Source organism: Pyrus communis, chromosome 3 (genome assembly GCF_963583255.1).
Source record: "Pyrus communis chromosome 3, drPyrComm1.1, whole genome shotgun sequence".
Taxonomy (NCBI): Eukaryota; Viridiplantae; Streptophyta; class Magnoliopsida; order Rosales; family Rosaceae; genus Pyrus; species Pyrus communis.
The window spans coordinates 12,571,723-12,580,556 of record NC_084805.1 but is presented as its reverse complement, the minus strand read 5'-3'; the positions used below and the strand labels follow the sequence as shown (position 1 = coordinate 12,580,556).

The 8,834-nt window shown below is 33.8% G+C and overlaps 1 long non-coding RNA gene across 1 annotated transcript; it reads right to left on the bottom strand.

Moving 5' to 3' along the window:
• Positions 1 to 1,269: 1,269 nt before the first annotated feature.
• Positions 1,270 to 4,708, bottom strand: LOC137730342 (uncharacterized). The gene is made up of 4 exons (XR_011068119.1): positions 4,503 to 4,708; positions 4,044 to 4,085; positions 2,878 to 2,967; positions 1,270 to 1,686 (listed from the first exon to the last, which is right to left on the bottom strand). It is a non-coding gene; the product is annotated as an uncharacterized lncRNA (long non-coding RNA).
• Between the last annotated feature and the right edge of the window lie 4,126 nt (positions 4,709 to 8,834).

Genomic DNA, 8,834 nt, shown 5'->3' with positions numbered 1-8,834 from the left:
CAATATTGTACTAATGAATCCTAGCTATTGAGTCTATAATATTTCAACTGAAGTAGTTTGTCATACTAATTAATATTTAAGATAAAGTTTATAAATATTTTTCTTTTAAAAATAAAGTATATTTAGTAATTCACCTTTATTTGTTAAGAAAATTAAATTAATGGCACATCCAGTTTTATACCTTTTTTGGTCATTTCATATAATCACAGCTGTTTAACATAAAAGTTTACCGAACACTATAATACTGCTTATTTTTATTTTTTATTTTTTCTCCTTCCAAAAGCACTTTCACAAAAAAGTTTACCAAAAACTTTGCTGCTTTATTTCATAGCTACTTATTCTCACAACATATCAGAAGCAATTTTTTTTCAAAGCACAACAATACCAAACCAGCCATAATTAGACAGAGTCAGGGAGTTCAAATAAATCACTTATAGCAACAAAAATAGTCAAAAAACAAATGTGTATGTAGAAATTACAATAGTAAAGAAGGTATCGTTATGACGAAGATGTAATAATCTGCTGTGATTAATTTCACAAAGAAACCATATATAAAAGAATCATGTGCAAACAATGCAACATTAGAGTGTTAAAAAGCCAATGAGGATTATCTAAAGTCTGAGAGCAACAATACAAATGAGTACAATGTTGTAGAATAATATATAAAGTAAGCTGGAAATGGGATTTGATATTCTAGAAAAAATGGAATTTGCAATTTTCTCTGTATGGGTTTGCATTTTGGAACAGGGAGCTCTTAGTGTGGACAGTTTGTTAAATTTAACTCAAAATAATAGAACATATAAGTAAACAAATGGGGGACACATAACCAAAAGCTAAAACAGAGTTTTCTTATGATAATGAGGGAAAATATATAATCCGTTTTTCGCTCTTCTTTCATCTGCTTTATCAGATACAATGTGTGACAAAAGGAGTGCATTTAAATTAGAAAGAGTTGTGTTAGGCATAATTGGACAAAGAAAAGCTCTTTATAGCAACAAAAACCAAAAACTGCCTTATAATTGGACAAAGAAGAGGAAGATAAGAAGAAACAAAGAAAAGGCCCTTAAAAATTTGGCAGAACCATTCTCAACATGTGAACCAAAAAATAGAGGCATTTCCAAAAACTCAATATCAATATGCAGTGAAAAGAAAATAATGTCTAAGCAAGGAAAAAGAACAAAAAAAAAATATTATAAACCTGAGCAACGACGTAGAATTCATACGAATGCATTACTTTCCTTTCAAATGAAAACTTGTAGGGGGAAAAAAAAACCCAAATGAAATAACATGGCAGGAAAATTGAGGGGGAAAATAAATTAAAAAAAGTAAATAGAAAAAAAAAGAGGACAACTGCTGTTATCCAATGTACTTAATTTCTCTCGAGTATAAAGACAGCTTACATATTTCTTGACCATATGATATCAGTAGTTGATATAATTAGTCCAACCACAAAGGAACCCAATTCAACGCTTAAACCCAGCTTATCATTTATTTTCAATTGCACTAAATAAAATAAAGATACTAAACAATAATCATATTACAACTATAGATGTGGGAATTTTCATTTGCCATAATTTATAACAACTGTGATTAATATTTTTTAAAAGAAAGTATAAAACTCACTTGTAATCACAATAGATTTGTAGAACTTCCAAAAATATATACACAAAAGCTAGATAACAACACCTATCCAAAGTAGGTTAAAAAAAACAAAAAAAAAAAAATTTAGGCAAGAACCAAAATAAATTTTAAAAACCACATATACAATCATAAGAGAAGTCTAACAGTCTAGCTAGTTGCTAATCAGTCTTAGCAATATGGTAAAAGTGAAGCAAAAAGCTTACTTTTTGCACACTAGAAGAAATAGAAAAAAGGGTTGTTTTTTTTTTTTTTTTTTTTTTTTTGGAAAAAGTTTTGAGAGGTGAGCTTCCTTAATTAATGCTAGATTTGGTATCTCTATTTTCTTTTTCTTTTTTTGGTTGAAAATCCATTCTTTAATGAAAGGGAGAGAAACTTTGATCAAGAAACACATAGACAGGGGAGAGAACACAGGCGCCCCAATGATCAATAAACAAAAAGAAATACAGGTCAAAGCTAAGATCCAGAAGCAGAACCACCTAAGAAATCAATGGCTGAAGTGGAAAGAGATAAGACTTTGAGCGAAGCTCTAGTCAAGAGTACCAAACAGCCACCCAACTTTAGGAATCTAAGCTTAGGGAGGGCAAGGAAGTCCATCCAAGTTCAAGTATTTTGTTTTGTCATCTAAGTTAAGGAATTAATTCATTTCTTTTCCAAAATATTCATCTTCTACATTTTGTCTTCTTATAGCTCTTAGGAAATTTGTGGTGGAGGGTCAAAATTCTGAAACAGTGACCTCTTTGTGCATCTGATCCGTAATAGTGCACAAAGAAACAAACCAAACATTCCAACTCATTTCATAACCCAAAAAAAAATCTAAATGGAAACTGTGATCTCCACCACAAAGACTTGGGAATTCTCCATTGTAAAATCTTAATAAAAAGAAGACCCAAAAAAAACTAATACACATTCCTAAATTTCTTAGTGGGGTTTTACCAAAAATTTGTGAATCAAAATCAAGTACAAATCCAAACTAAAATGCCAAAATAATCAGAATCTCAAACACAATATACAATTTCAATAACCAAGATATATTATAAAAATTAAAAAAATTTAATGGGCCTAATTTTTTTTTTCAAGCTCACCGAGCATCACAAATCAAGCAAATGATCATATGCATGTTTATTTATGTATGTATAAAACTGTTTATATATGTTATGATAATATAATATATATTATATGTACAGAATGATAAAGAAATTGAAGGTTGTTGCAAGCAGTTAGAGGTATTGGGCATACCTATTAGTTGCTGAACCACTTTAGATTATAGCAGTCGGCGTCGTCCGAAGGCTAAATTTTTTTCTGGGTTCAGAGGAGATTCCCATAGAACTGCAAGCAAATATACATGGGATTAGAATAGAAGTAGAAATGTATGCAAATTTATGAAAAAACATTTTAACAAAGAATAGCAACACAAATAATCTTTTCTTCTTTCTTCATCGAAAACAAATCAGTGGGGCCATGCTGGTATGACTGAATATACGGATCTGGGCAGGGATAGTGGCGCCCATTCCTAACCAGTTTCGAAAAGGTTCACTCATGCTAGAGTGAGCATCCCCACTTAGTAATCGGTCCATTAGTTCACGCGGAAAAGGGAAGGAAAGAGTTTTATTCTTGACAGCCTTCTCAGTGCATGAGGAATGAAAAGCGGAAAGAGCTTATTTGGGAAAAGAAAATAATGGAGTTCTTTCCTTTACCCCACTACCCCTTCCAATTCCACTTCCCCTACTCCCATGCTCAAATGGACCACTTTTCCTAACATAAATTTTTTTTTGTATCGGCTACCCCCAATCTTCTGTCCCTCCCACGGTAATCATTTTGATGATCCCTTACCAAAGTTCCCCTTCCAGTTCTACCTTCTCTACTCCCATGCTCTGATTCACCATTTTTCCAAACATAACTTTTTCTTGACACCTCCCGAGAAGCACGATCAGTTTTCGACTTTGTTTCTTCCTATAACATACTTGCTGAATTGTCCCAAGACGACTTACTACTATCTCCATCTAAACTCTTTGCCGCTCTCCCCCAAGAACCATTATCACTAACTTCCTCTAACCTCTTTGCAGATTCCTCCCAAGACAAATGTCTTCGCCCTAGTTCCTTTTTCCAACCCTTTTGCTCCTATAGCTTTTGCTGCCGGCAACCACAGAAGTATTTTCCCATCTCACCCCACACCACTCCCTCCATTCACTTTCTGACCAGACTAGATCGAAGAACCTCGTCCTCTTACAAAACACCAATTCTGTATACCACTCTTCATCCTAAACCCCTTAAATTCATTGAAAAAGAAAACCTAATTGCTTGCATTAAAAGACTTCCACAGACAGTTGAATAACATAATACAAATTCGTATCTGTAAAAGTAGACTCCATTTAAATAAGAATAATTAGGTTTAGGAGAAATACCCAAAACAGTTAACCCTTCACTTCTACTTGTTTTGGTCCTTGCTGCAAAAAAGCAGGTATGTCATTATGCACAGCAGATTTTTTTTCTTGCCGGTCCAGCAAGGACCTACTTTACACAACAGGCACAATTAAAAGGTCAACCGCTTCTTCAACAAAAAACCTACTTTACACAAATTTATTGAATAAGAATCAAAATAATTAGATTGAATCCAATATTAAAACAAAGATCAGAAAATGAAATTGAAATTGAAGGAAATTATCATTGCGGTACCAACAAAAAAAAAAAAAAAGAAACCAGGAAATCTAAATTAATAAAAAAAAACCAAACAACTGAAAAACCCACCCCAGTTGAATCGAATAAATCCCAGCAAACTCAAATAAAAAATTAAAATGTGAAATTACCGAATAATTTTGGAAATTAGGGTTTAGGATGAAGAAATGAGGGAGAATATGAAGGACCTTTTGCAGTGGTAATAGGGAAAATGTCAAGAATTTCTTGCCGACTTTGTGGGGGAGATACCAGTAGAATCGCAGAGAGAGAAGTCGAGCTCTCCAACAGAAAACCTACTTCACACAAATTTATTGAATTATAATCAAAATAATGAGATTTAATCTAAAATTAAAACTAAAATAAGAAAATAAAATTGAAAATGAACGAAACCCTAACCGAATTGAAGCCCTTCTTAAAATAAAATTAAAAAAAAATAGAAAAAGAAAAAAAAAGCCTAGTCTTTCACACCAAGAGACCAGTAGTCCAGAGAAGGAATTGAAAGTTTTTCTTCTTTAACATAAAAACAAAAATATAAAACACAGAGATTTCGATTAGCTAAAACTCGACCATTGCACACCAAATTCTTTGCTTGCTGTTATTGTGGTTTCTAAAGGTCCATTTTATAAATATTTCGTTTTTAATTTTCATTTTCTAACTACGGAATTAATAGGATTAAACAAAGGTTTGTGAATCGAGAAAAGGTGTGATAATTGTCTTTCTACCTAAGAGCATCTCCACCATCACCTTTAAATACTCATTTAAGGACTTAAAGGGAATATTTGTATCCCTAAAAGGATATTGCCCTCAATGGGCAAATTTCTATAGTAGAATTCCTAAATTTGAAGGTTTTATAGATTTTAAATGATAATTTGATTAGATGCATATTTTTTGTTTATGTTAACATTTTTTTTAATTAATTAAAGGCTTAAATGTGAAAATGGTCCTTATGTTTTACTCTATTGGCCAATTTTATTCATTGTATTTTCAATTTGGCCAAATTGGTCCTTATATTTACATTTGTTAGCCAATTCAAAACAATCCGTTAAACGACCGTTAAAATTGATATGTGCCAGGCACATGAGAGGACAAAAATGTAATTTTATGTACACTTACTAAACAAATACGATACATATCTTTAGAAATTGATGCTTCGTTCAATTCACTTGAATGTCAATTTTAATTGTTTTTTAACGGATTGTCATGAATTGGCTAACAGATGTAAACACATAAACCAATTTGGCCAAATTGAAAACACATGGACTAATTTGGTTGATAGAGTAAATCACAAGGACCATTTTGGCATTTAAACCTTAATTAAAAGCATTAAATGAATTAAAAGCTTCAATCAACATTGTGAGCCCGTTTTCCACTCAAAGTTTTGTCCCTATATAGTCTTTATATGTGCGTAAATACACTATGTATCCAGTGAGTCCATATACTTTATGATCCACTCGAGATTTATTTTGTCCATATATTTGTTTTATACTTATTTTATACGGTGGTTGTCCCTATTTAGAGACTCTACTGAAAATGATCTAAGTGCATATGGGTGTCTAATTAATATAAATTCAAAAAAATACCTAAACTATTTGTACAATCAGGATAATTGATCCACAAATTCTCAGACACTCTATAAACTTTCTTTTTACGTTCTCTGATGTCAATTTTCATTGAATATTCTAATTTGATATTAGGAAGGGAAAAATCGAGCACATGAGCTCAAATGCATAGACATACACTCTTAACTTGTTGAGCTATAAATTACTTGTATCTTTGTTGTGTCAATTAAGTTTACATAGGGGTGCTGAATGGTCAGAAATGCAAAAAGTTAACTGTGTTGACTCATAGTAGTTGACATTGACTCTGACTCTTAACCCACCAATTCTTAGGCACCCTGCGCTTCTCAGTGCAACCGCAAATAAAAGGAATTGAATTAAGGAGAAATAGGATTTAGGAGGAATCATAATCAAATTTTTGTTGAAGATGTTTACTTGAATGTTCCAGAATCGGAATAAAAATAGTATTGATTTCATTTGTGTTGTTTACTAGTTCACAGAAATTGGAATGAATACCACTATGATTATCAAAATACCCTTATTTATATAATAATTAATTAGATTATTTTTTAAAGTAATTTAATTATATTATTATGACCAAGAACATGACAATATTGATTTTTAATAGACTTGCTTTTGTTAGAACATTTATAAAATTTGAAAATTTTGAATTCTTTTGTTTATAGGTTGGTTAAGGAGAGAAGAAATTTGAAGATACCATAACCAGCACAAGAGATGGAGGCGTAATGGTGCTGGGTAACGGGAAGGGGTGGATGGGGAAACTGAATCTTCAGAAATTATTTAAGGGTATAATGGGTAAGACAAGTTGATTCCCTATTCCGGGCTTTACCCCGAATTGAAATACTACCTCCATCCAAGGAGTCCAATTCCTCCACTTTGGAGGAATTGAATTCCTAAATTTGTGTGGATCCCATAATTTTTTGATTCCCTAATATTTAGTAAACGCAAGAGTAACTCATAATCAGAATCCAACTTCGCAATTTAATTCCGATTACGGGTACGTAAACACGTAGTAAATGAAACCTTAAAGACGAGCATTTTATTCGGCTGTGACGCCCTCGTTTTCTCTCACTGACTCATGGTGACTGCTTACAAATGATTGAGGATGGCATAATGGTTAAGTGCTTGTGTGTGTCTGGTCAATCATGAACTCGATCGGTTTTGTTGACTTTATCAGTCAACTTTCAATCATTTTGTAGGTAATATTGCATTAGAAATAAGGGTTTGAATATAAACATCCAACAATGCATAAGGATCTGAGGAAAACTAAATGTATGTGAATTGGCAATGTCATTGTTCAGGCGAAGATTTCTCCGGAAAGGGCTCATCAGCTCTTAGCACAACTCCCTAATGGATTGGCACCTTGGATGTCTAGTCGAGCTCTTGCTGATGTGCTACAAGAAGAGGACATAGTTACTCAAACTTCTTGTTATCAAAGGATTGTCGTGGATGAAGTCCATATTAAGTTGTTTTTCTTGCCTTGTGACCAAGGACTTTCAGTTCATAGTCTTGTATATTCGAATGACGGGAGCCCAGATCCCTTAAGTCATTTGTTTGGTTCTTAGTTGGTTTTAAATGAAAGCATATCCATTAAACTGACCAGATCCAGATACAAATAAGACTTTTAAAGTAGGAAAACAGGTGGACATGACTTGAATACATATTGGAGAATGTATTAAATAATAGATCTACAAATTTAGAAAGCAAACAAAGAGCTTCGGGCAATATTTCACCTTGTCTAGCAAGGTTGAACTTAAACCTCTTGCAATCACTTCTCTTTGAGTTTACAGAGGTTTTTATGTTAAAAAGGGATGGATGGTAAACCAGTTTACACAAGGGAATCGATATTACGCCACCAGGGGTGATAACAGAGCTTCTAAACAAGACAAAAAATAGTTTTTTTGAGGGAGATATCCTGAAAAAGACAGATCTTGGCTGATTACAGCTTTTAGATGCAAATCTGGCTTGAGAGCAGAGTTTGTATGTTTGTTTGTTTGATTGGTTGAATGTCTTTATCTTTGAGGCCTCTTCCTCCATTTATAGGCAAATGAGCCCGACTGCAGTGACTTTGCTCTTGCCCGAAAGCACTTGAAGGGTAATGAGTCATCAACTTTTTACTTGTATTGCCACTCAAAAGTGCTTTTTGGCTAATTATGAGTTAGTCCTCATCCCTTGACATTTAAATTATAGGCACATGGCTTATGCATTAATGGGAAGGTGTCAATTTGTCTTTGGGCTTGATGTTGGGCTTCGGGCAAGTCTCCCTTTTAATTGGCATCTCTAGGCTTTCACACACTTGCAGCCCAATGTTCAAATATTAACCCAAACATTGGCCCCTTTAATTATTGTTGAGGCTGCAATCCCAGGCGCTAATAATGATTAAATAGTCGTCACATGCCTTCTTTCAGGACTTGCACCATTTAAAGCAACCATTTGTTAACTAAGACCTTTGCCCTTACCCACAAATTCCACCGTTAAATAACCACTTATTAAATAATCCTCACTTAACCTCTTCAGCAAAGCACCTTAACCATTTCGAGCCTTTGAACTCCCAAAAATTCCAGTACGTTCTTGCCTTCTTAGTTCTTCAATTCTTGCCCCCTAATTCCAACTTTTCCTCCTATCTTCTTCTCACAATCCTCAATGGCACCTAAAGTTACTCGAGCTCAATCCTTCTCCGAAACTGGTGAAGGGATCTCCACCATGCGCCGCTTACTCAATTGCTTTCATCGCCATCGGACAGTCCTGTACACTAAATTTTTCTTCGAGGAGGAAGAAGTGCACTCATTGGGACTTGCATGGACTTCTTAGGTCCCTGTTGCCGTTGAAAATAACATGCCCAAGGAAAAATGGTTCACACCCAACCCATTTCAGGCTAAGTCAGGTATTTCTTCCTCCAAATAGTCAAACCATCGTCGTGGCTTCCCACTCATGAAGGATGAG